This window comes from Dendrobates tinctorius, unplaced genomic scaffold (genome assembly GCF_039654945.1).
Source record: "Dendrobates tinctorius isolate UK_male_01 unplaced genomic scaffold, ASM3965494v1 ptg000309l, whole genome shotgun sequence".
NCBI classification, from domain to species: domain Eukaryota; kingdom Metazoa; phylum Chordata; class Amphibia; order Anura; family Dendrobatidae; genus Dendrobates; species Dendrobates tinctorius.
The window spans coordinates 3,891,469-3,918,005 of NW_027361976.1; the positions used below are offsets into that span (position 1 = coordinate 3,891,469).

Consider the following 26,537-nt stretch of genomic DNA (forward strand, 5'->3'; position numbering starts at 1 on the left):
CTGACCTCACCTTGTTAGAAATGATGTATCTTCACACTCATGGGCCCCAGTGTAAAATCGCACACAGGACACCCAACTATCAAGGGCCATTTAGAAAATTGGTGTGATTGCAGTAGAACATTTGGACCCTTCAGGCACTAGTGTCTTGGGTGTCTGTGCTACCTCTACACCCCTATAGCTATAGCCCTGCTTATTTTTTCTTGGGGTGTTTTGATCACATAGAGACGAGTTATGTACCAAAAATAGGACAAGTAGGGTATGGCAACTCGCGTTTTTACCTGGAGGTGGTCAAAAAATGTTCAAGTGGAAACTACTCCTGCAAATTTTCTACTTTTGGGGTGTGTTTTTTTTTTTTTTTTTTTTTTTTTAAAGGAATTTTTCATTTCCTGAATTAGTTTTTAAGAATTTTTTTAAGCATTTTTCCAGTTTTGTTTTTTTGTTGACTCATTTTTTTTTTTTTGTCACATTTTATTTTAGTTGGATAGTACCTAGGTTGGAGTGTTGTCCATCAGGAGCCGCTTTAAAGAATTGCCATGTACTAGTAATTTTTCAAAATCTGAAGCAGAGCAAGCATGAGCAAAAGACTGAGCATATAACCAATAGGTTATTTTAAAATAGAGTGAATTGGAAGAGCCAAGTGTGTGTGTAGTGTGTTGTGTTTTTTTTTTTTTTGTTTTTTTTTTAGCATTTTTCGAAGCTGACATGCTCCAAAAGACCCCTCAAACACTCCATGAGCCCAGTATATCAAGACCAGCATGAACAATGCCGGTCTTGATGAGGGAGAGTGCTGGAGACAGATGTTTCTGATCCATGAGGAGGTCCATGCCTTTTCTTGAATCTTGAGCACCGGATGAGTGGGGTTTGCCTCGGTATGCTACACCCAGAAATCTCACTCCAGTCAGTGACTGGAATGGGATTTCAGGCATACGACGACATCATGCTTATTTAAATGAGTTTTGGCTTCACTCCCCTGTCCCGCCCTAGCTTCACCAATTTTGATGGAGCTGGGAGAAGCTAGCATGGAAATGCGAAAAGTCACAAACTTTAGGCACAACTCTGAGTTGACTTTTCAATGTTTTTACTCCAGAATTCTTTTGTGAAAGCTTTGATAAATCGCTCCCCATGAACACACATCCTGTATGCCTTATGGCTCCAGGCAATATGGCTTATAGCCTCTGTGATCTCCGGCATCTATTGAATATAAGTAACTTGTATTGGTGCCTTCCTGGTTTTCCCTTCTGTAACGTTACAGGTAGATTGGTATTTATTTTGCCCCCTGCCCACCGACAGCTGTTTATTGGGAGACTTCTAACTGCAAGCAAAAGTTGTCTGCTGACCTTACACACTGTACTCTCTTACAGAAGATATAAATTTACTTCACAGACTTTTCTGTTTTACATAGGATTTTTTATGAATTTAGTATGTGTGTGTTCCCTTTCCTTTGAACTAACAATTTCCTGTTACATGTTATTTATTTTCCTAACTTGTGTAATTGAGGTTACTTTAGCGTAAATCTTTCATTTGGCTTTTCTATCATATTCATAAATGTTCTGAAAATAAACAATTTACTTAAAACTTGGCGACTCGGTCGGAGCTATAATTGCTTTTTTAATGGAAACATTTTACGGTGGAGTCTTTTAAACATTATCATTTTATTAGAAGGGAATATTAAAACTTGATGCAATTGTGCAACTAAATTCCTTATTCTGTTTCCTAGCCAAAGCTTTACTCATATGTATGGCTATGAAATGATTTGTTGCCTGTTTTAGTTAGAATGTTTTAAATTGAAGCTGATTTAAAAATAAGAATAAAATATTAATTTTATTTGTATCTTTATTTTACACCTTTTGTAATAGATCCATACACTTCTATTTAATTGATGCAATCTAATGGCGTCCTTTTGACTTAGCAGGAATAATATGCTCTTTCCCATACAATGAACCATAACAAAAATATGCATATCATTTTATACTATAGGGACCCTATAGATGTCTGAGCCTTACATAGAGGTTATATGCTCCAGACATGAGACTTGTATCTCAGATGGCTCTAGAAATTTGTGCACAGTCTACATTCAGTGTCAACTGTTCTCACAATTGTGGTCCGAACCATATCACTATCAAGTATTGTATTGCCAGGAATTATTGTCACTGACCTCATTTTAAAAGGGAACCTGTCAACTGATTCATGTTACCCAAACCACGGGCAGCATGATATCAGAGTCTGGCTGCATAATTGCAGCCAGGTATATATTTTTTTTAAATAAAAAAACACTTTAAAGATCTGGCAGTGTGTAAACAAGGTTCGAGAATGCAACGGCATAGTAACGATGACACAGTGATGACTCAAAATGGGTAAACCAAAGCCCAGAAAATAGTAGTGATAAGATGCAAATAAGAAATTTACACATGATAACAGGCAGATCCATACAGTCAATGATATACGAAGTATACAGGCAAGATTTTCAAGTTCAGCTACTTAGGACACTGATTAACAGATATTATCTAGCATTATTAAACCCCAGCCTTTCTGTCATGGGAACATCTATATTACCCTAACCAGTCCCCGTGTAGGAACAATTCAATATACAAATTGATGATTCCGCAACATCCGCATACTGTACAGGGGCTATGGTCCAGTCTACTAAAGCACAAGTCTATTTCAAGTCAGAAACTTTTCCCAATTATGAGCATACATCTGCATAGGAAGCAATGGCCTTGTTCACTGGCATAGTCTATTAGGGACAACAGGTGTTCCTCTCTGTCCGGGGATAAGCGTTCCGCCTTCGGTGGTTGACCTGCAAAAGTCGGGCCTTTGGTGCTTGACCTGTAAAAGTTGGGCCTTTGGTGCTTGACCTGTAAAAGTTGGGCCTTTGGTGCTTCTACTGCATTGTCGGTCACAAGCCCTTTCACACTTACCTTTCTTGTCACATCCTGGTGCCAACTGTGTCCCTGCGCCATAGTCCTGGCCTTTTTATATTTAGCAACTGCAACACCACTGTCACCTGACCCGGCGCCCTCAACCATACTCTTCCCTCGGGGAACACACTCTTCATCAATCAGTTCCTGCCTGTCCAATACAACCAGCTGATGGTGCTCTTCACGTTCCAATGCTGTGGGATGTTGACTGGGTGCATCTTCTGCTTACCACCACCTTACAAGTGAAACATAAGGAGAGACGAGACTAGTCCAGCTCCACTACTGACCTGCCTCTCTGTGTAGCTCTACTTGATTAACAGAGCTCTTCTTTCTGATACTGTAAAAAAAATTCATAAGAGGACATCAGAATAATTGCATAGAAATGATCAGTATTTTTCGCTTGTAGTAATAGTGAGGGAGAACACATGCGTGTACTGTAAGATGTTTAAATGAAAGTTTCTTGTCGCATGTGCCGTAAATGTTTAATTTATTTAGATGTCTGTAAGAGGAATGAACTCAATGCTAATGTTACATTTTTCTCATGGTGGGGGTCAAATAAACATCCGAAAGTTTAGAGAATTTTTAAGGTCTGGAAGTACTGAAGCTGGGGAGAATCTGCTGACTTTAGTGTGCTATTTTTAAGTCTTAGGCCCCAATTCATCAGATTTTTTTTTTGGGGGGGGGCACAATTCTGGAGTAAAATTGTTTGAAATGTCCCCAAATTTTTGTGCAGCTTGTAGTTGTGCATATATTGGGTCTTTTGGCATTTATATGCCAGTTCCGACCTTGTCTCTCATTTTTTTGAAAAATAGGTGGAAATTTGTCTGGAGAGGACACAGTCGACAGTCATTAGAATTAGCAAAAGTGTCATAAATTAGTCCATAACTTGAGAACAGTTCCTGCCGTAATACATAGAAGCTGAAATTTGTGCTAAATTTATTGGGAGGCGCAAGCCTCTTAATGAATTTGTTGCATCTTACTCCAGTGCACTGCTCATCAGGACTGACAAAAAAATTACCAGTTTTGATGAATTTGGATTAAAAGATCACATTGATTAACATTTTATGTCCAGATTTCCATTGAGGTTACTTTGCATTTATCCATGTTCTAAAAACCAAATCAACCAAACAATCGAGAAGATCATAAAGTTATTTAGACGTTTATCACTTGGCTATATAAAAAAATTGTTTTAAATTGGAGTGATTTACTTTTGCACTTACGCCAAATTCAAATAGTAAATTCTGATCCAATTTTATATTTGCACCACTATTAATGTTTATGCCACTTTCAATACAGCTATGCATCCAAAATGCACCAAATATTTAACAGGCTGGACCTTTGTTTTCTCTGTTCAAAAGTTGGCATTACTAGTCTATCTTAATTTTAGATGCATATTTTTTGAGCAGAAAACTAGAAACATAAAGGGAATTTGTCAGATCCAATAGCGCTATTGATTTGCAGGTTATTAACCTGATGAAGGTGCCCAGCCGCAGTACTGAAAGTGTGACATCCAGGAGAAAATGAACTTTATTCCTTCTATGAGCTACTGACTTTCAGTAATACAGGCAAGCCCTGAGCAATTACAGTCGCCTCTCCCAACACTGAGAGCAGTGGCTGTAAGCACGCCCTGGCACTGGTTGACAGCCCACTCTGTATTGACGCACTGCAAAGCCGCTTGTCAGTCAGTGTCGGTGTGTGCATATAGCCTCTGCTCTCAGTACTGTGAGCCGTGGCGATCATTGTTCCTGTAAGATTGAAAGCCGATCTCTTCCAGACATAGGTGTACTAATATGTTTTAAGTTGGGTGTAGGAGCTCAACAGCGGGACCTGCTCCATACCTAGTAGACATCACTTGCCGCTAAACAGCCTCTCCAATGGATGCTGTTTATCCATATAAATACTGCTAGCAGGGCAACCACTTTAAGAAGTAGTTAAGATATTCATCCTCGGAACTCCTTGGCAGCAGCTGAACAGCATGTAGCTGTCATGGTATTCTGGGAGTTGTAGTTTTGCTTGTTGTGTCGATTCGATTTTAAGTCTTTTAAGTATATAATAGACCCGACATAACTTGTAATCTGCTCAATCCTGGGTTTATCTGTTCTAGCTTCTTGGTTAGAGCAGCAATGCGGTACATGTTTACATTAAAGGGGTTGTCCACTACCTTCTCGATCTAAATGTTTGGCTCCGATAAAATAAAAAGCTTATATTCTCCTCCTGTATCTACACTCATGGTCTCGGGGCTCTTGTGTGCTTGCATGACATGTGGTGCCCTGCACCCAAACCGCATTGACGTCACTGTCCGTGCCTTCTGTCGAATTGAACATGAAGAGGAAGCCAGGGCTGCAGCTGATCTCAGACTTCCTTTTCATGTTCAAGTCGTATGAAGGTGGGGACAGTGACACCAGTGATGATTAGACGCTGGGTACCACGTGTCAGTTACAATTACACGAGAGACCGGGAGAGCAAGTGCTGACACTGCTGGACCAGCACTGACACGGAACGTGAGTATAAGCTTTTTCTGTATTATCGGGGCCAAACATTTCAATCAAGAAGGAGTTGTCCTAGTAGTAAACAGCCCCATTAAAAAGGTTGTCTATGGTGAGACAAGCCCTAAAAATAAACCAAAAAATTAATGCAAAAGGGTATCAGGGTTGTGGACTCAACCACTACTAAATATACAGTATTTAGCGTAAACATTTGTGAATTGCTTTTTCATAAAATTCACTGTTCATAGATGAATGTATGAAATGCACATGCCAGGCGTTGTTAGGCCACAGTGCATATTACAGATCTTTTTTGGTCATGTGGTTTAGTAAGCGTATATCCAAAGTTACCATTTGCAGTTCTGGCCTGCTGCAAAGCATGATTATAACCATAGAAGTAAAATATACAGCATAGTGAGTAATACAACTCTGCTCCGTAATTGTGGGTTTTGATGAGTTCATATATACGTTTTTGGCCCAGCCTCGGAATTCCAGTTTTATGAAGTTAAAGATAATAAGTGGATGCCCAGCTTGTGATTAAGCACCATTTAGACACAATTATCAGGCAGATGGTTCATGCAGAGTTTGTCTTATGGATAATTCTGAAAAGATGGAAGATTAATGGCACGTAGTAACTCAGCACAAATGTTAAACATCGGCCAGATGTTCTTTGCAGATTATGTCGATTCTTACAAAATGTAAAACACTAATAATCACTTTTCTGTTCTGTTCACTTCTTGACAAGTAATTAAATACCCTTGTTCTGGCTGGATTGTCACATGACTGTGAGCCCGAAATAGCGTGGTCTTGTCCTAGCAGCTAGAAACTGAGCAGTTATACAGTATAAGGTGACTAATATACAGTGTGGCCCACATTGTGGTCACGTCTTACTGACCTAACTACAGCTCTGGCAAAAATTAAGAGACCACTGCAAAATTTTCAGTTAGTCTGATTTTTCTCTTTATAGGTATATTTTTGAGTAAAATGTAAATTGCTCTTTTATTCTATAAACAACTGACAACATGTTTTCAAATTTAAAAATTAAATTTTGTATTTATTTTCAGAAAATGAGAAATGGTCAAAATAACACAAAAATGCAGTGCTTGCAGACCTCAAATAAAGCTAAGAAAACAAGTCCATAATCATTTGGAAACAACAATACTAATGTTTTAACTCAGGAAGAGTTCAGAAATCAATATTTTCCCGTCTCCCATGACGGCACACATGAGAGAGGGGATCCGCCCAGTCAGGACAGGAACCCTACTGAAGATAAAAGGGGTGGTACCTCTCGCTTGCTTCAGTTGGGTTTCCTGTCCTGACAAGGATCCGTGTTCTGAAGATCACGTACCTGCCCCTCTCTCGTGCCGGTGTGGAAGATCAGGCTGGTTCCTGAGCGCTGTGTGTCGGGAGGGGGAAGCGCCGTCCATGGGTCCCGCGGGGGCTCAGCGTCCGAGCGGGCGCAGAAGCAGCACGGCTGGGGTCCTGGGACTCTGCCGTGGCTGCCGCGCCGCCCTCTCCCCCTCTGCCGCGTCCAGAAGCAGCGCAGGAGCATCAGGGAGCGGCTGCTTCCTTGTCGCGCCCCTCTGACGTCACACGCAGGGCACGCTGGGAAAGGGGCGTGCCCGCGTGACGTCGGGAGGCGGCGCCGGTGATCCAAGATGGCGGCGCCCATAGCAAACAATGCCGGCCGGCGAAAGGAGATCCCGGCTGCATGGCGGGGGTGAGGGGTTGTAGGGGTAACCGGAGGAGGCGGAGAGTGCAGTGGATCCCCCTTACATAAGGGGATGACCACAGAAGACGCACTCATGCCCGAGGCTTCATGATGGAAGTGGGGCAAGATGAGCAGCATCAGCAGCAAGAGCTCTCGCCAGATGCCAGGCCGAGCCGCCAGCATACCAGGAGCAGTCGCTCGAGTGGTGGGAGCGGCAGTCATAAACGCAACCGGCATGACTCTGAGACGTCCAGGAGAAACGTCATGAGTGCATCTGAGGAGCCTCCGAGATCGATAACCCTGATTGACAGCGGTGGTGAGTGCTCTACGTGAATGTCACCCTTATGGTAACGGGGTTCCATTTTCTCTGTTTGATCACTAGGGGTCGAGGAAGGCTAGCAGCAAAACCAAGAATAGAGAATGCACCCTTTGCAAACACCCACTAGCAGATCAGTGGCAGAAAAACCTCTGCGCTGACTGTATAAACAAAACTATACAGGAGGAGACCCCTGATTTGGTGACTAGCCTTAAAGAGAAAATACAACAGGAGGTGAAAGGTTCCCTAAAGGCAGCCCTTAAAAAGAAAGATAAAAGAAACCGTAGAAGGAGCTCCGATTCAGAGGCCTTGCCAAGGCAGAAGGGGCGGGATAGATCTGTGTCCCCCTCCACCTCCTCTACTAAGTCCTCAGAATCCTCCTCGGACAGCGATATAGGCGGCCGTCTGTGTTTCCCAACGGAGGACGTGGAAAAGCTGGTCAAAGCTATCAGGGCTACAATGGGCCTTAAATAGGAAAAGACTCCCAAATCATTAGAGGATGTGATGTTTGGAGGACTGGAGGAAAAGAAAAAACGTACCTTCCCTGTAAATCATAAAATAAAAGCACTAATTGACAGGGAATGGAAAAAACCGGAGAGGTCAGGGGGCTTACCTTCCACATCAAAAAGGAGGTATCCTTTTGAGCAAAAGGATTCAGAGACCTGGGAAAAAGTCCCTAAAATTGATGGGGCCGTAGCCAGATCCTCAAAAAAAGGTATCTCTACCATTAGAGGACTTGTTGAAAGACCCGCTTGATAAAAAAAGACGGTTTTTCCATTCTACATGACGGCACCACGAGAGAGGGGATCCGCCCCACGAGGGCAGGAAACCTTCAAGATAAAAGGGGCGGCTCCTCTCTCCGCATCAGTTGGTTTCCTGTCCTCGACGGGGAACCCTCAAGATGAAAGCCTCTTGAAGGTTTTGAAGAAAGAAGAGGATGCCTGGACCTGGGTCGGGGGATTAATGGCAGGCATGGATTTGCTACACCCGACGCCGGGTACCGGTAGTCGCCTCGGGGGCCATATATGCCTATGTCCCCCCTGAGCGAAGGCATGGCCACAGCCGGTAGGGCAGATGCCCAGGCGAAGCGGGGTACCTTGGCGGTGGACCCTCCAAGATGACAGCACACAAAGAAGGTCCAGGGAGGCCACTTGCAGTGTTCCCTCCCTGTCGACATACAGTGGCCATGCAGCCCAGGAGACACATCGGTGCCCGGACAGAGAAAAAGGCTCCTCGGAGGCCACAGACAGTGTACCCTCCCTGTTGAAGACCAGACACCGGACCCCGCAGCGGAAAGGAAAGGTATACCTGCAGTCAGTGGTGGCCAGGCCATCGGGCAGGTAAGGGGTGTCTGGGGGCCCTGAAGCAAGTAGGGCCCAGGCGCTCACCCGGCCCAGGTTCGTATGGCCGCACCGGGAGGCGCGCGCGTTGGGAGCGCGCGTGACGGCCAATGAACCGGAAGTGGTTGCGTGCGACCCGGAAGTAGAGCGATGCGCACAGCACCGCGGGGCCTGCGAGAGGCAGAAGGTGTGCACGGTCCCGGGGGGGCACGCAGAGGCATGGGGCACGCACGTCCATACAGACACTAGCGGGGCAGGTGCGGGACCAGGTGGTCCAAAAAAAAAAAAAAAGAGGTGCTATTTAAGATCGCCAGAAAAGGCGAGCAGGCGTCACAGCACCAATTTTGAGTTGGAGGTGACTACTCGCAGCCATAGGCAGCATAATGGAGAGCCCTTCGCCAGAGCATGTGCAACCGCGCCAGGAAGCAAAGGAGAGGCGGTCGTGCTCAGAGGAGAAAGCAAAGACACGCCGCAGCAGTAGTGTGAGCCACTCGGGCAGCGCACGGGCGGATCGTCACCGCAGGAAAGAGGGGTCCATAGTCTCGTTGGGAGACAGTGAAAGGACCAGTCAGCCTCCAGATCCGGTACCCGTTCTGTGAAGCGCCTGAGTGGTGAGTGAACTTCGAGAAAGTCCAGTAATCTAATGTCTGTTCTCTTTCTCTTTTCTCCTCTCTTCCCTCTCCTCCTCCTCTTACATACATTGGCGGGGTGGAGTATAGGAGGTCCCTAAGAAATGTAGAGGAAAGTCTAAAAATAAAGAATGTGCTTTATGTAAAAGTCCCGTAGAAGCAGCCTGGAACAAAAAGTTATGCCAGGAGTGCATTAACAAGACCATAGCGGAGGAAACACCCTCATTTTCAGATAGTCTGAGGTCCATAATTCAGACAGAAGTTTCCAAGTCAGTAAGAGCATTACAATCTGTAGATACAGAGAGGAAAACTAGGAGATCAAGCCCCTCAGGGGTCTCTCAACAAGACTCTACAGGGTCAGAGGACGACTCAAATAAGACGCAGTATTCAGGAAGTAGCTCGGACGGGGAAGATACGTTCCCAGTAGAAACTACGGATGAACTCATTAAAGCAGTTAGATCTACCATGGGGCTAGTAGAAGAGCGAGCAAAAAAGACAGCCCAAGAACTCATGTTCAGTGGACTGCAAAAGAAAAAACGTAAAACCTTCCCTGTTAATGAGCAACTGAAAGCACTCATAAAACGCGAATGGGAAAAACCAGAAAGGAAGTCCCAGATAACGAATTCCCTGAAGAGGAGATACCCCTTTGAGGAAGAGGCATCCTCATCCTGGGATAGGGCCCCCAAAATTGATGTAGCGATATCAAAGGTCGCCAGAAAATCTTCCCTACCCTTTGAGGACCTGGGGTTTCTAAAAGAACCGCTGGACCGGAAGGCGGACAATTGCCTTAAGGCAGCCTGGGAAACCTCGGCTGGGGCACTAAGACCCGCCATCGCAGCCACTTGTGTGGCTAGGTCCCTGAAGATATGGACAGACAACTTGGAGGATCAATTAGAACAAGGAGTTCCCAGAGAGACGATTCTGGAAGCATTACCGGCTATTAGAGCGGCGGCAGACTTTCTCGCAGAGGCGTCAGCAGATTCGGCCAGGCTAGCGTCAAAGTCAGCAGCCTTAACCAATGTAGGACGGCGTGCGGTATGGCTCAAATGCTGGCCGGGGGACACTCAGGCAAAAATGAAACTTTGCTCTCTACCATGTGAAGGAAATTTCTTATTCGGTCCGGCATTGGATGAAGTGTTGGAAAAAGCGAGTGATACAAAAAAGAATTTTCCGAAACAACCATTTCAAGCCTTTCGGCGCTCCTTTCAGAGGGGCCGAAAATTCAGAAGACAACAATTTAAAGATCGTGACAGAAACAATTCTGACAGACGATACAGAGGAGGGAGAGGCTTCTATTTCAGTAAGCCCCCAAGAGAAGCCAAAAAACCCGCCCAGTGACGGTCCTTCTCAGGTGGGGGGAAGGCTCTCTCACTTCCTCCCAGCCTAGGAAAGGATCTCATCCAGCACCTGGATCCGACAGATAGTAGGGTCAGGTCTGGAGTTAAAATTCCACCACTGGCCACCACAAAAATTCATTCAAACTCCGGTACAATCATCTCAAGAAAGACAAAAGAGTTTGGAAGAGGAGGTATTATCACTTATACAAAAACTCGTACTGGAAGAAGTTCCAGAAAAAGAAAAGAAGGAAGGCTTTTACTCCCCCCTATTTCTGATAAAGAAACTAGACGATTCCTGGAGGACGATTATAAATCTGAAAGGCCTCAACAAGTATCTAGTAGTCCCATCATTCAAGGTGGAGACGATAAGATCTACAGTGAAACTCCTCTTCCCTCGGTGTTACATGTCGGTCCTGGATCTCAAGGATGCTTACTATCATGTCCCGATCCGGCAGCAAGACCGCAAATATCTCAGGGTGGCAGTCCAGATAAAATCTCAGTGGCATCACTTTCAGTACAAGGCTCTGCCCTTTGGGGTAGCAACAGCCCCCCGGGTCTTCACGAAATTAATTGCGGAGGTCACGGCACATCTCAGAGAAAAAGATGCTCTAGTAATACCATATCTGGACGACTTCTTGATAGTGGGGAAAGATTTCGCTCACTGTCAGGAACAAGTCAAGATAGTGATAGAGACTCTTCAGACTCTGGGTTGGCAACTGAACCTCAAAAAATCCAGGTTGGAGCCAACAATGGTCCAGAATTTTTTGGGCCTAACAATAGACTCGGTAATACAGGAATGTCGCCTCCCAAAGGAGAAAGAAGAGAAAATCAAAAATCTAATCAGGACAACATTAGGAAAGCCAACAATGACTCTGAGGAAAGCCATGTCAGTGTTGGGGTCCCTAACCTCCTGCATACCAGCGGTAAAATGGGCTCAATTTCACACAAGGGAACTTCAGTGGTGTGTGTTACAAAGCGATCTGACGCTTCAAGGGCAGTTAGAACAGAAGCTCACCATCCCGGATCCTGTACTCCAGTCACTAAGATGGTGGTTACAGATAGTCCTCTCCGAGGGGTGTACCCTGGACATATACAGCCTCCAGAGTAGTCACGACAGATGCCAGTCCCTGGGGCTGGGGAGCCCATCTAGACACCCTATGGCTCCAAGATCCTTGGGCTCAGGAGGAAAAAGATCTATCCTCAAACGAGTGGGAGCTACTAGCCATCGAAAGAGCGCTGGAAGGATTGCTGACACACCTGAGAGGACATCATGTGAAAGTCCTATCGGACAATCGTACAGCAGTTGCATACGTGAACCATCAGGGGGGCACCCGTTCTCGGGCATTAATGGAAATAGCAAGAAGAATCCTGACTCTGGCGGAACATCAGTTTCTCTCATTATCGGCCCTGCATATCCGAGGCGTGGACAACCTGAAGGCGGACTTTCTGAGCAGAAACCGCTTAAAGCAAGGCGAATGGTGCCTAAAAGAGTCCATTTTTCAACAAATTGTGCAGAGGTGGGGAAAACCCATAATAGATCTCTTCGCCTCAAAAACCAACAGAAAAGTTCAAAAATTCTGCTCCCTAAGGCCAGCAGACATGCCACTGGCGGTAGACGCCTTCAGGATAAAATGGACATCAGGTCTCCTGTACGCCTTCCCTCCGATATGCCTCATTCCATTAGTCCTGAAGAAGATCAGGGAGGACCAAGCCAGAGTAATTATGATAGCTCCCTTTTGGCCAAAAAGGCCGTGGTTCTATTGGCTAAGAGTGATGTCAGTGACAGACCCATGGGTGCTCCCAGAGGACCACGACCTCCTAACACAGGGTCCCTTCAATCACCCTCCGAATTCCAGGCTGCATTTGACAGCCTGGAATTTGAAAGGTCACTGTTAGAGAAGAAAGGTTTTTCAGCAAGGTTGATTGCCACCCTAATCAGTAGCAGAAAGCCAGTGACTACAAAAATATACGGGAGAATATGGAGAAAATTTTTGTCCACCTCAGGCCCAATACAGGAGGGGGAAGTACCTGTGAGGGCAGTGCTAGAGTTTCTACAAAGGGGTTTAGACTTGGGTTTAGCGGTCAGCACCCTGAAAGTACACGTCTCAGCCCTGGCAGCATTATTCAACTATGACCTGGCAAACGATAGATGGGTCGCCAGATTTATCCGGGCCTGTACTAGAGCTGACTCTGTCCCATCTCCTAAACCTCCTCCCTGGGATCTAAATTTAGTCCTATCATCTCTAACGGAAAGCCCATTTGAACCAATAAACGCAACATCAGATAAAGTGTTAACTTTAAAAACAGCCTTGTTAGTGGCACTCACATCGGCACGTAGGGTTGGGGACTTACACGCACTATCAGCAGACCCGCCATACACTCAGGTTATGGACGATAGAGTCGTGTTAAGATTAGATCCAGCATACCTCCCTAAGGTAGTGTCGAAATTCCACAGAGCTCAGGAAATAATCTTGCCATCCTTTTGTCCTAACCCCGGTAACAAAAAGGAAGAGAGATTACATTGCTTAGACGTTAGGAGATGTATCCTACAGTATTTAGAGGTGACAAAACCATGGAGGAAACAGAGGGCCTTATTTGTCTCATATCAGGGGGCAAGGAAAGGCCTTAAAGCCTCTAAGCAAACTATAGCTAGATGGGTGAGAGAGGCCATCATACTAGCATATAGTAGTGCAGGCAGGGCTGTTCCAGAGGGCCTAAAAGCCCACTCCACGAGGGCCATGGCAACGTCCTGGGCGGAGAGAGCGGACGCCTCCATCGACCAAATCTGTAAGGCGGCCACTTGGTCCTCTCCATCTACCTTTTTCAGACATTACAGATTAGACCTATCTGCTGCCTCTGATCTCACATTTGGGAGAAGAGTGTTACAGGCAGTAATCCCCCCCCAAAGAGAATACAAATCTCTGTAACTCTCTCGTGGTGCCGTCATGTAGAATGGAAAAACACGGGTATTACATACCTGGTAATGTGTTTTTTCATGACATATGATGGCACCCTTATATTCCCGCCCTATTTGATCACGTCATTAGTTGGGTGTTTTGTTAGTATTATACACTCCCTTGGTGTTGGAAATTTAGCAGTATAAAATATGTATTATTTATGTGTCCACTAACCTGCGGAGTTCCTCTCGTGCTCTGTAAAACAACTGATGCGGAGAGAGGAGCCGCCCCCTTTATCTTGAAGGTTTCCTGTCCTCGTGGGGCGGATCCCCTCTCTCGTGGTGCCGTCATGTGTCATGAAAAAACACATTACCAGGTATGTTTCCTAAAGCATATCTGGGAAGCTTCAGCAGGGGGATTAAAGCCAGCGATAGCTGGTACCTGAACCGCTCGTGCCCTCATGGTCTGGCTACAGCAAATAGAGGACCAGATCAAGGATAGAGTCCCTAGGGATAAAATTCTGTCTAATTTGACATTGGTACACGGAGCAGCGGCTTTCCTGGCAGATTCCTCTGCAGATTCCGCAAGGTTGACAGCTAGAGTGGCAAGCCTGTCAAATGCGGCAAGACGAGCCCTGTGGCTTAAAGGGTGTCCCGGAGATTTACCATCAAAACATAGGTTATGTTCCATTCCATGTGTTGGCCAATTCCTCTTCGGAAAAAAACTAGAAGAAATTTTGGAACATGCGGGGGATAGGAAGAAGAGCTTTCCCCGATTTCCGGGAGAACCTAAAAAGCAGCCCTTTCGGAGAAGGAGATTTAACAGGGGTCGTCCCCCGGGAGATAGGAAAAACTGGGACTTTAAAGAAAGGAGAGGATCGGGCTATATGTTTAAAGGGCCCTCCACTTCTTCCAAAAAATCTCCCCAATGACATTGGGCCGGAGGTAGGGGGAAGGCTTTCTCTCTTCCTTTCCACCTGGGCAAATATCTCCCCCAGTACATGGGTCCTAAACATAATAAAGGACGGTTTAAAAATAAAATTAATCCGTCCGCCCAGGCATACCTTTTATAATGACACCCCGAAGGAAAGCCCAAGAGCAACAGCTGGCCCTGGAGATGGAAGTCTTGGGACTAGTGCAAAAACAAGTCTTACAGGCAGTCCCAGTGCAAGAAGAAGGAAGGGGGTTCTACTCCCCCCTCTTCTTAATACAAAAACCAGACGGCTCTTGGAGAACCATTGTCAACCTGAGGAGACTCAATCAGTGGGTAGACAATTGCTCCTTCAAAATAGAGTCAATCAACACGGCCACAAAGATCCTGTTCCAGCATTGCCTCATGGCAGTGATAGACTTAAAAGATGCCTACTATCACATCCCAATTCATCAGGAGTATCGAAAATACTTGAGAGTAGCGCTCTATGTCCAGGGGCAGGTGAAACACTACCAATACGCAGCGCTTCCCTGTCTACAGCCCCCAGAGTATTCACCAAAGTGATGGCCGAAGTAATCTCTTTTCTTCGTTCCAGGGACATAGTGATCGTCCCATACCTAGACGACTTTCTTGTAATAGGGAGGTCGGAGTCCCACTGCGCACATCAATTGAAGGAAGTGATAGCAATTCTAGTAGGACTAGGATGGATAGTAAACATCCCCAAGTCAAGGTTAACCCCAGTAAAAGAGCAATCCTTCCTAGGGTTGATATTGGACTCCGAACAACAACGCTGCCTCCTACCAGAGGGCAAAGTGACCAAGATAAGAGGTCTAGCTCACACAGCAATACAAACCCCAAATATGACACTGAGGAACGCAATGTCCCTTTTAGGCTCGTTGACATCATGCATACCCGCAGTAGCATGGGCGCAGTACCACTTAAGGCAACTACAGTGGGAAGTTCTGTCAGCACGGAAACAATTAAAAGGGCATTTAGAAGGCAAACTATGTCTCTCAGTGGCTGTAAGAGTTCCCTCCTCTGGTGGACTGTAGAAAAGAATCTAACAGCTGGTGTCCCGTGGCAAAAACCAGTCGAGGACATCATTACAACAGATGCGAGTGCCAAAGGATGGGGCGCACACCTGAGATCCCACTCAATACAGGGGACCTGGTCCTCGCTAGAAAAGGATCACGGTTCAAACGTGAAAGAACTCTGGGCAGTGGAAAAAGCCGTGAAACATTTCCTTCCTCTACTTCGGGGCCGCCACACCCGAGTCGTGACGGACAATCAGGCAGTAGTAGCCTACATCAATCACCAGGGGGGAATGAGATCTCGGGGCCTCATGCAAATATCGGATCTACTCTTCCAGCTAGCAGAGCAACATCTGTTATCCATTACAGCACTGCACATAAAGGGGGTAGAAAATATTCAAGCAGACTTCCTGAGTCGCAGGCACCTAAGACAAGGGGAATGGTCCCTAAACCCCCAAGTCTTCCAACAAATAGTTCAGGCCTGGGGCAAACCAGAAATAGACCTGTTCACTACCGCACACAACCGGAAGGTCAGGAAGTTCTGCTCACTAAATCCAAGGGAAAGCCCCTTCGCAGTAGATGCCCTACAAATACCCTGGAAGTTCAACCTGGCCTATGCATTTCCCCCGATAACAATGATCCCAGTAGTGGTCAGAAAGATCAGGGAGGATCGAGCGAGAATAATTCTTATAGCTCCGTTTTGGCCGAGGAGACCTTGGTTCTCCCTTCTGAGACTCATGTCAGTGACAGATCCATGGATATTACTGGAGATTCCAGACCTGCTTTCCCAGGGACCAGTGGTCCACTCTCAAGTGAAGGGCTTCCATTTAGCAGCCTGGAATTTGAGAGGGCGGTACTGAGTCGCCAGGGATTCTCTCCAGGGTTAGTCTCCACCCTGTTGAAAAGTAGGAAACCTATAACATCCCAAATCTACGGTAGAACGTGGAAAAAGTTCCTAGACTTCCTGGGGGAACCCTTGGGAGATGTAGCGCCAGTGGGACCTATCCTAGAATTCTTACAGTCGGGGCTGCAACTGGGGTTAGCCACTAACACACTCAAAGTCCAAGTCTCAGCTTTGGGGGCCCTATATAACTGCAACTTAGCAGCCAATAGGTGGGTGTCCCGATTCATAAAGTCCTGTAGCAGGTCAAGGCCGGTCATTATCCCAAAGATACCACCCTGGGACCTCAACCTAGTCTTAGAGGCCTTAACCAAAGATCCCTTTGAACCACTACGAGAGCTGTCACCAAAGCTACTTACACTTAAAACTGTCTTACTGGTAGCCTTAACATCAGCCCGAAGAGTGAGCGACCTACAAGCTCTATCTATATGTCCTCCGTAAACACAGATCTTGGATGACCGAGTGGTTCTAAGACTAGACCCGGCCTATCTCCCCAAGGTAGTCCAAAAGTTTCATAGGACTCAGGAGATCTCCTTGCCATCTTTCTGTAACAATCCTAGAAACCCTGGGGAGCAAAAGTTCCATACATTAGATGTAAGAAGAGCCATAATACAATATGTGTCAGTAACTAGTCAGTGGAGGAAAGATCAGTCCCTTTTTGTAGCCTTTCAGGGTAGTAGAAAAGGGCACGGGGTAGCTAAGAGTACCATTGCCAGATGTATCAGGGAGGCCATTACGTTATCCTACTCCGCAAGTGGCGCTCCGGTTCCAGAAGGCATCAAGGCTCACTCCACCAGAGCCGTGGCTACCTCCTGGGCAGAGAAGTGTTATGATTGAGTCACCGCAGGAGGCAAAAACAGAAATGCTAGCTAAGTCCAAAAAACCAGAGAGGTTGGCAGCTATCGGATTGCAGACCCCTGATCCTATCCACAACAACTAACAGTAGCCGTGGGGGGTTCCTACGATGCCCTAGACCCCTCGATCACAGCCGGAGAATTAAATAGGCCTAAAGAAAGAAAGGGGAAATCTAAACTGCCCCAGAGCAGACCCCAAAGCAATAGGCAGCCCCCAACATATAATGACAGTGAAGCAAGATGAAAACAATAACACAGACAGAAAGATAGACTGAGCAAAGACGGGGCCCAAGCTAACTAGATAGGAAAGGACAGGAAGGCTGCTGTCTGCAATCCGTGAAAAACCCTATGAAAATAAGAGCCAACAGACTGACAGTGAAAAAGGCCCTGAAGACGCTAGGCTTCAAAAAAGCTATGTCAGTACTCAGGAATATTCTGAAGACAGAGCAACCGGCAAAAGGAGATTCAGCTCACCCCAGCAGGGAATGGCAGAATCCAGAAAAGCAAGGAAAACAAAAACAAAACACAAATGCTAACAGGCAAAGCAGAAAACTTGGCTTTAGAAGAGCAGGAATCAGACTGGTGTCCTAGAAGTCCACAGAGAAATCACCCGCAGGGCAGAAGGGCGTCGGCAGCCTTATATCCAGTCCGTGACTCCACTCAGCCAGTCATCCTCATTAGACTCAGGTGCCTGATAATCAGGCTCATTACCTTCCTTTACCAGAATAGGGAGTTCACCAGACCTCAGTGACGAAGGGGAAAATGAGCACACAACAGTACCTCCCCCTTGAGGAGGGGTCACCGAACCCTCAACCACACCACCAGGGCGATCAGGGTGAGCCCGATGAAAGGCACGAACCAATCTTTTTGGCATGAATATCAGAGGCAGAGACCCAGGAATTATCCTCCTGACCATAACCCTTCCACTTAACCAAATACTGGAGTCTCTGTCTAGCCAGACGGGAATCCAGTATTTTCTCTACCTCATATTCCATGTTACCTTCAACCAATACAGGGTCTGGAGGTGCCACCCCAGGAACAACTGGTTCAACAAACCTCTTCAACAAGGACTTATGGAACACATTATGGATTTTAAATGTGACAGGAAGAGCCAAACGAAAAGAGACCGGATTAATAATCTCCAAAATCTTGTAAGGTCCAATAAATCTAGGCTTAAACTTAGGAGAAGCCACCTTCATAGCAATATTTTTTGATGATAACCACACCATATCACCAATCTTAAACTGGGGACCAATGGTCCTATGTCGATTGGAAAACCGCTGGGCCTTTTCCTGGGAGAGAGAACTTATCCACCACTTGGTCCCAGATCTGGTGCATTCTCTCCACCACAGTGTCAACACCTGGGCAGGCAGAAGGCTCCACCTGCCCTGAAGAAAATCGAGGATGAAACCCAAAGTTACAAAAAAAAAGGTGACATCAAAGTGGCAGAACTAGCTCTATTATTTAAAGCAAATTCGGCCAAGGGCAAAAATGAAACCCAATCATCCTGATCAGCGGAAATAAAACATCTCAAATACGACTCCAAGGTCTGGTTTGTTCTCTCTGTCTGCCCATTGGTCTGAGGGTGAAAAGCAGAGGAGAAGGACAACTGAATTCCCAGCTTGGAACAGAAGGCCCTCCAAAATCTAGACACAAACTGAACTCCTCTGTCAGATACAATGTTCTCAGGAATCCCATGTAAGCGAACCACCTGTTGCAAAAACAGGGGCACCAACTCAGAGGAAGATGGCAACTTAGGGAGTGGTACAAGATGAACCATCTTAGAGAACCTATCACAAATCACCCAAATAACAGTCATTCTTTGAGAGACCGGCATATCAGAGATGAAATCCATTGAAATATGGGTCCATGGCCTCCTGGGGACCGGCAAAGGCATCAACAACCCACCAGAGCGAGAACAAGATTTAGACCGGGAGCAAGTCCCACAGGACTGCACAAAATTCCTGACATCATGAGACAAGGTGGGCCACCAAAAAGAGCGACTCACCAGATCTCTAGTACCAAAAATACCTGGATGACCAGCCAATGCAGAGCAATGAACTTCAGACATCACTCTCTTCTTCCACTGGTCAGGAACATACAACTTTCCACTGGGACAACGCTCAGGTTTGTCCTCCTGGAACTCTTGCAGAGCAAGTCTCAAATCGGGCGAGATGGCAGAAAGAACTACCCCTTCGCCTAAGATGGTAGCAGGCTTGGTCACCACAGGAGAATCAGCAAAGAAACTCCTAGAGAGGGCGTCTGCCTTGACATTCTTAGTTCCAGGAAGAAAAGAGACCACAAAATCAAAACGTTTAAAAAACAAGGCCCACCTAGCCTGTCTAGGGTTCAAGCGTTTAGCCGACTCTAGGTAAATCAAATTCTTGTGGTCAGTGAGGACCACAACTTGATGTTTAGCTCCCTCCAACCAATGTCTCCACTCCTCAAATGCCCATTTCATGGCCAACAGTTCCCGATTCCCCACATCATAGTTACGTTCAGATGGAGAGAACTTTCGGGAAAATAAAGCACAGGGATTCATTTTAGATGTTACAGGATCCTTTTGGGACAAAACAGCTCCTGCACCAATCTCAGAAGCATCCACCTCTACCTGGAACGGGAGTGAGACATCAGGTTGCCGCAAAACTGGGGCGGAGGTAAATCTTCGCTTCAGCTCCTGAAAGGAAGCAACAGCCTCCGGAGACCAATTCAACACATCAGCACCCTTCTTAGTCAGATCAGTCAATGGCTTGGCAATACTAGAAAATTTTGCTATAAATTTCCGATAAAAATTAGCAAAACCCAAAAACTTCTGGAGGGCCTTCAAAGAAGTGGGCTGAACCCAATCATAAATGGCCTGTACCTTGGCCGGGTCCATTTCAATAGTTGATGGAGACAAAATAAATCCCAAAAATGAAATCCTCTGTACTCCAAAAAGGCATTTCGATCCTTTGACATACAGGGAATTCTCCCTCAAGATCCGGAACACAGTCCGAATATGTTCCACATGAGAATCCCAATCCTTGGAGAAGATCAAAATATCATCCAGATAGATAATCAAAAATTTATCGATAGTCTCGGAAAATATCGTTCATGAAGCACTGGAAGACAGAAGGGGCATTAGTGAGCCCAAAAGGCATCACCAGGTACTCATAATGTCCCCCCGGAGTATTAAACGCCGTCTTCCATTCATCCCCCTGCTTAATGCGGATAAGATTACACGCCCCCCCTGAGGTCAAGCTTGGTAAACCAGCAAGCACCTCTAACTCTAGAGAATAGATCCGAAATCTGGGGTAACGGATACTGATATTTAATAGTAATTTTATTGAGGGCACGATAATCAATACAAGGCCTTAAAGAACCATCCTTTTTGGCCACAAAAAAAAAACGGCACCTAAGGGTGAAGAGGATGGTCTAATATGACCCTTCTCCAACGCCTCCTTAATATAGGACCGCATAGCCTCGTGCTCGGGTACAGATAAATTGAAGAGCCGACCCTTGGGAAATTTACACCCCGGGCTTAGTTCAATTGCACAGTCATAACTCCTATGAGGAGGCAAGGACGCAGACTCATTCTCACTAAATACATCATAAAAGTCCGCCAAATAGTCAGGAACATCATGCGACTGAGGAGAGGTGGAAAAAACCGGAGCCTCACTAAAGGCACACCGAGAACCCCAACTCACCACAGACACAGATTTCCAATCCAAAACTGGATTATGAATTTGCAACCAGGAAAAACCCCAGAACAACGGCATCATGCAGACCATGCAACACCAAAAATCTGCAATTTTCTTGATGGTCTGGGGCGACCCGCATGACCACCTGGGTCCAAAACTGAGGTTTATTTTTAGCCAAAGGAGTAGCATCAATTCCCCTCAAAGGGATAGGCGTCTGCAGAGGTATCATTGGAAATCCACAACGTTTAGTAAAATCCAAGTCCATTAGGTTTAGCACTGCTCCCGAATCCACAAAAGCCTTGGCGGAAAATGTGGACAGGGAGCAGATCAGAGTAATTGCCAGAAGAAACTTAGTTTGAACACCACCAACAGAAAACGTGTGTGCAAAGCGTTTCTCTCATTTAGGACAAACAGAAATAATATGCGAGGCATCTCCACAGAAAAAACACAGCTTATTACGCCTTCTGAACTCCTGACGTTGCGCCTTAGACAAAACTCTATCACATTGCATAGGTTCAGACGTCTGTTCAACCGGTGGCAACACCTCTCGTGCAATCCTGCGTTCACGTAAACGCCGATCAGCCTGAATGGCTAATGACATAGAATCGTCCAGACCAGAGGGAACAGGAAATCCCACCATAGTATCTTTTACGGCTTCTGACAAACCCTTTCGAAAGAGAGCAGCCAAGGCATTATCATTCCAGGTAGTAAGGACCGCCCACTTTCGGAACTTTTGACAGTACAACTCTGCAGAATCTCGACTCTGGTTCAATGCCAACAGGGTCTTTTCAGCCTGATCAATAGCATTAGGTTCGTCATACAACAACCCCAAGGCTTGAAAGAATGCGTTCACATTAGTCAGAATAGGATCATCTGGTTTCAAAGAAAACGTCCAATCCTGGGGATCGCCACGCAGCAAAGAGATGACAATTTTAACCTGCTGCGCGGAGCTCCCTGACGAGTTAGGCTTCAAGGCAAAAAATAATTTACAATTATTTTTGAAACTCAATAATTTAGATCGATCCCCAAAAAATACATCAGGTGTAGGGATCTTTGGTTCAACAGCATGCGAACGAGCAAGGTAGGCGGAAATTCCCCGCACTTCCGCAGCGAGCTGCTCCACACGATCAGACAATTGCTTTATCTCCATTGAGAGAAAAAAAAAAATTCCCCCTACGGCCTCAGAGATATAGAGGAAAGAATATACACACTTTTTTTTTTTTTTTTTTTAATTAAAATTCTTTCCTGCTACTGAGTACCCTAGGATCTGCGGTATGGCGGGTGATTCTGTTATGATTGAGTCACCGTAGGAGGCAAAAACAGAAATGCTAGCTAAGTCCAGAAAACCAGAGAGGTTGGCAGCTATCGGATTGCAGACCCCTCATCCTATCCACAACAACTAACAGTAGCCGTGGGGGGTTCCTACGATGCCCTAGACGCCTCGATCACAGCCGGAGAATTAAATAGGCCTAAAGAAAGAAAGGGGAAATCTAAACTGCCCCAGAGCAGACCCCAAAGCAATAGGCAGCCCCCAACATATAATGACGGTGAAGCAAGATGAAAACAATAACACAGACAGAAAGATAGACTGAGCAAAGACGGGGCCCAAGCTAGCTAGATAGGAAAGGACAGGAAAGCTACTGTCTGCAATCCGTGAAAAACCCTATGAAAATAAGAGCCAACAGACTGACAGTGAAAAAGGCCCTGAAGACGCTAGGCTTCAAAAAAGCTATGTCAGTACTCAGGAATATTCTGAAGACAGAGCAACCGGCAAAAGGAGATTCAGCTCACCCCAGCAGGGAATGGCAGAATCCAGAAAAGCAAGGAAAACAAAACACAAATGCTAACAGGCAAAGCAGAAAACTTAGCTTTAGAGGAGCAAGAATCAGACTGGTGTCCTAGAAGTCCACAGAGAAATCGCCCGCAGGGCAGAAGGGCGTCGGCAGCCTTATATCCAGTCCGTGACTCCACTCAGCCAGTCATCCTCATTAGGCTCAGGTGCCTGATAATCAGGCTCATTACCTTCCTTTACCAGAATAGGGAGTTCACCAGACCTCAGTGACGAAGTGGAAAATGAACTCACAACAGAGAAGGCTGAGGTATTGATTGAGCAGATTTGTAAAGCCGCTACTTGGTCCTCACCTTCGACCTTTTTTAAGCACTACCAACTTGATCTATCTTCCTCTACTGACCTAACCTTTGGTAGAAGGGTGCTTCAAGCGGTGGTCCCTCCATAAGGTGTCTTATTCTACAAAAGTCTCTCATGTGTGCCGTCATGGGAGACGGGAAAACACCAAGGTTACTTACCGGTAGCCGGTTTTTCTGGAGCCCATAACTGCACCTGTATATTCCCCCCCATTTTCACTCCTTTGGTGTGCACTATAGTCTGGGTGTTTTTTTAGTTAGACATAATGTGGTGATCGTTTTACCATGTGTACTAACCCGGGGGGGCCTCTCATGCTCTGTAAACCAACTGAAGCAAGGGAGAGGTACCGCCCCTTTTATCTTCAGTAGGGTTCCTGTCCTGACTGGGCGGATCCCCTCTCTCATGTGTGCCATCATGGGCTCTGGAAAAACCGGCTACCGGTAAGTAACCTTGGTGTTTTGTGGAATTACCATGATTTTTAATCACAGCTTTCATGCGTCTTGGCATGCTTTCCACCAGTCTTTTACATTGCTTTTAGGTGACCTTATGCCACTCCTGGTACAAAAATTTATGCAGTTCTTCTTTGTTTGATGGCTTGTGACTACCCATCTTACTCTTGATTATATTCCAGAGGTTTTCAATGGGGTTCAGGTCTGGAGATTGGGCTGGCCATGACAGGGATTTGATGTGGTGGTCTGTCATCCACACATTGATTGACATAGATGTGTGGCCTAGCGCATTATCCAGCTGGAATAAACAGTCCTCAGTGTTGGGGAATAATGCCTGAGGAGAAGGGATCAATTTTTTTCCAGGATAACATTGTGTGCGGCTTGATTCATACGTCATTTGCAAAGATTAACCTGCCCAATTCCTGCCTTGCTGAAGCATCCCCAGATCATCACCGATCCTCCAGCAAATTTCACAGTGGGTGCAAGACACTGTGGCTCGTATGCCTCTCCAGGTCTCCATCTAACCATTAGATGACCAGGTGTTGGGAAAAGCTGAAAATTAGACTCCTCAGAGAAGATTACCTTACTCCAGTCCTCTATGGTCCAATCCTTATGGTCTTTGGCAAACTTCAGCCTGGCTCTCCTTTGCTTCTCATTGATGAAAGGCTTTTTTCTACCTTTACATAACTTGAGCCTTGCCTCTAGGAACCTGTTACGAACTGTTCTTGCCATGCACTTCACCCCTGCTGCCATTTGCCATTCCTTTTTTAGGTCACTTGATGTCATGCTGCAGTTAATGAGTGACATTCGAATAAGATGACGGTCATCCCGGTTAGTGGAGTCGTTTTTGCCCACTGCCGGTCTGTAGCTTTGTTGTCTCCAATGTCTGCTGCTTGACCTTGTTGTAATGGACTGCCGTCTTAGAAATTTTAAGGATGGAGGCATCATGACGCTCACTGTATCCCTCTGCTAGTAAAGCCAGAATTGAGCCCTTCTTTTCCTCACTCAAGACTTTTCTATTCAACTCATTTGGCATGGTTAAAAGTTATTTTTTCATTCCTCTTACTTTTGGGATATTACTAAAACTTGTTTTGCCATCCAGCTTGTCCTATTGCAAGAGGATTGTGAACACCACAGGTTTTTTATACTTTCCTTCATTAAATAAGATTTGGTTCAGGTGATCACCTAAACAGAAGCACATTAAGTAGAATGAGGTGTACTCAGGTTGGAATTCAACTGACACTGGAATGGAATGGCACATGTAGAGAAGCTGATTTTTATAAAACTGTGCAGTGGTCTCTTAATTTTTGCCACAGCTGTATAAGGCGTTGTTCACATTAGTGTCATTATTTCCATCCACAATGAGCCATCACTGCAATGTCAGAAACATTTAAAATGGGGTCTGTCAGGATTTTTGGAGACCTATTATTTACGCGGTCTATCAAGCTTCCATGATGGCTGTATATCGTGTCAAGAAAATCCTGTACATTGTATGCTACTTTACCTTTACTTGCACAGTGGTCAAACTTGGGGACAAAATGACATACATTGTTAGATATCTGCAACAGTTAGAGAATAATCCTCCAGTCTGGCTATAATTGGTGAAAAAAAGGAAAAATGTGGTCGATAGGTTGGACATGATCACTTTAGGCTCAAATAAATATACAGTAATTTATCTAATCTTTTGTTAAATTTTCAACAATATTCATTTTGTCTATGACCAGATAATCATCTTCTTCCCTTTTTATGAGACTGGAAAAATCATTTATTTGGGTCTAATCTTCTTTTTGGGCAGGTGACCAATAATTAAATAAAAAAAAATTATTTTAACATTCTTACCATCTGTTCATATTACCCAGCGAGCACGTTGCCAATAGCCATTTAAAGTACATGGCCACCTTTTAAAGGGGTTACCTAGTATGTTTTGTAATTTTTACCTTCCTGATGTGGCCGGTGCTGATCTGTGCAGGCTCATACTGTTCTTGGTGGCAGGAGTGATTCTGCGGCTTCCGTTGATATCATATCGACCTAGCAGCAGTATCTCTTCTGCTCTTCTCTGTTGACAATGCTTAACTGTTTGTCATGCTGATGAGTCCATTAGCTGCTGGTTCCCCGCTAACTAATTGCGGGGAGCCTACTGCGAATTGGCATGAGAACGGCAGAGACACTTTGTCGCCAGAACAGACTGGAAGAGGACGAGCACCTCTCTTGTTGTGAGGTCAAATGAAGCAGCGGTCCATGACTGCTGTGAGCCGGGCAGAACAGGCTGATGGTTGAGAACATACACATTATCCTAATTCTAAGCTGTGAGAGATCCTATAGACTCTGGTATACTTAGGCTATGTGTGCGTAGGGTTCTAGCAGGTTCTCAGGATGCAGTGACGAGACACGAGACAGGGTATGACTTGTATAATAAACTTTTATAAATTGAAGCCACTAGGGCTATACTGAACAGACAAAACGGGGGAACAAGCAATCTGTTCTCGCAGGGACTCAATGAACTAAACAGTACTTTTTGTGTAACTGCGAGTAACCCGGCTAATCCGGGTGACGGAGGCCAGACTATGGCTAAACTATAACACTTATTTTCTAAAGTCCACTTATCCTTCCATGCGCGCTTGGGATTGCAGATGCGGCCACTTAGAGGTCCTTGATGCGTCTGCCTTGATGCCTTGATCTTCCGGGAAGGTTTGGGCTCGTCGGGCCCTGAAGAAACTGTACCGGTGGGGCGCAACAGGCCCTGAAGAAACAATGCCGGTGGGGCACAGCAGGACCTGAGGAAACGGTGCCAACGGGGCGCAACAGGCCCAGAAGAAACAATGCTGGTGGGGCACAACAGGCCCTGAGGAAACGGTGCTGACGGGGCGTAACAGGCCCTGAAGAAACAATGCCGGTGAGGCGCAACAGGCCCTGAA

The 26,537-nt window shown here is 45.7% G+C and overlaps 1 protein-coding gene across 10 annotated transcripts in view; it reads left to right on the forward strand.

Annotated features, from left to right (window-relative positions):
• Positions 1–26,537, forward strand: part of KIAA1210 (KIAA1210 ortholog) — a 238,566-nt gene that overhangs the window by 175,180 nt on the left and 36,849 nt on the right. The window lies entirely within an intron of this gene.